We start from the raw sequence: 1,622 nt of genomic DNA on the forward strand, positions 1-1,622 counted from the left end.
AGCTTGGGGGGGTCACTTCCCCCATTGTTCCCACACACACGTTTCCTTCTCTCTCTGCGGATGTTGCTATGGCTAAAGGTGGTTGCCTCCGTCACCACCCGTGTTGTCTGATGTTGATCCACCAGCACCAAGTCAGGCATCACCATGTTGTCAGTCAGACCTGGAAGTCCAACAGGATCTTGGTCTGCTTCGGTGGTATCTTCCATCTTGATTCCGGGACCTCCGGTCCCTACTTGGTACAGGTGTTCTGGTACACTATGCCCGCTACCTGGTCTCGGTGCCACATGTACCACCATCTTACATCCTGCTGTGGTGTGCTGAATTGTCTCTGCACCCGGGGTCCTGCCTGAGGTGGTCTACCATGACTGGTGCCTCTTTGCTGTGGTTCAGTCCACTGGTACGTTCTCTCCATGGTACATGCCATGCAGTTGTCTCTCTGACTCCTTCTCCTTTTCTGGCCTTTCTGTTGCCCGAGGCGTTCATTTCTCATCCCACAAATGCTCCTGACAAAAATGCAAAGAAGCATTTCGACAAGATGAAGAAGACAAAACATTTCTTTGAAGTCTTTCTACAACAAGTCTGTCTGCCAAAGACCTGAAGATGGACGCACCAAGAACAACCAAGTACACGTTCCAGTACTACACAGTACAAGCAAGTATACGTTCCAGTACTACACAGTACAACCAAGTACACATGCCAGTACTACACAGTACAACCAAGTACACGTTCCAGTACTACACAGTACAAGCAGGTACCGTATTTTCCGCACTATTAGCCGCACCTAAAAACCACAAATTTACTCAAAAGCTGACAGTGCGGCTTATAACCCGGTGCGCTTTATATATGGATTAATATTAAGATTCATTTTCATAAAGTTTCGGTCTCGCAACTACGGTAAACAGCCGCCATCTTTTTTCCCCGTAGAAGAGGAAGTGCTTCTTCTTCTACGCAAGCAACCGCCAAGGTAAGCACCCGCCCCCATAGAACAGGAAGCGCTTCTTCTTCTACTGTAAGCAACCACCCGCCCGCGTAGAAGAAGAAGAAGAAGCGCGCGGATATTACGTTTCATTTCCTTTGTGTGTTTACATCTGTAAAGACCACAAAATGGCTCCTACTAAGCGACAGGTTTCCGGTTCATGAAAAGACGCAATCTCTCCATCCGCACACGGACTACTATTTCACAGCAACTGCCTAAAGACTTTCAAGAAAAGCTGGCTACTTTCCGTGCATATTGTAAAAACAAGATAGCTGAAAAAAAGATCCGGCCAGAGAACTTTATCAACATGGACGAGGTTCCACTGACTTTTGATATTCCTGTGAACCGCACTGTGGATACAACGGGAGCACGTACGGTGAATATTCGCACCACAGGGAATGAGAAGTCATCCTTCACTGTGGTTCTAGCTTGCCATGCTAATGGCCAGAAACTTCCACCCATGGTGATATTCAAAAGGAAGACCTTGCCAAAAGAGACCTTTCCAGCCGGCGTCATCATAAAAGCTAACTCGAAGGGATGGATGAAGAAAAGATGAGCGAGTGGTTAAGGTAAGTTTAAGTTTACGCGAAGAGGCCGGGTGGCTTTTTTCACGCAGCTCCGTCCATGTTGATATACGACTCCATGC

The sequence above is a fragment of the Nerophis lumbriciformis genome, linkage group LG06, assembly GCF_033978685.3.
Source record: "Nerophis lumbriciformis linkage group LG06, RoL_Nlum_v2.1, whole genome shotgun sequence".
Taxonomy (NCBI): domain Eukaryota; kingdom Metazoa; phylum Chordata; class Actinopteri; order Syngnathiformes; family Syngnathidae; genus Nerophis; species Nerophis lumbriciformis.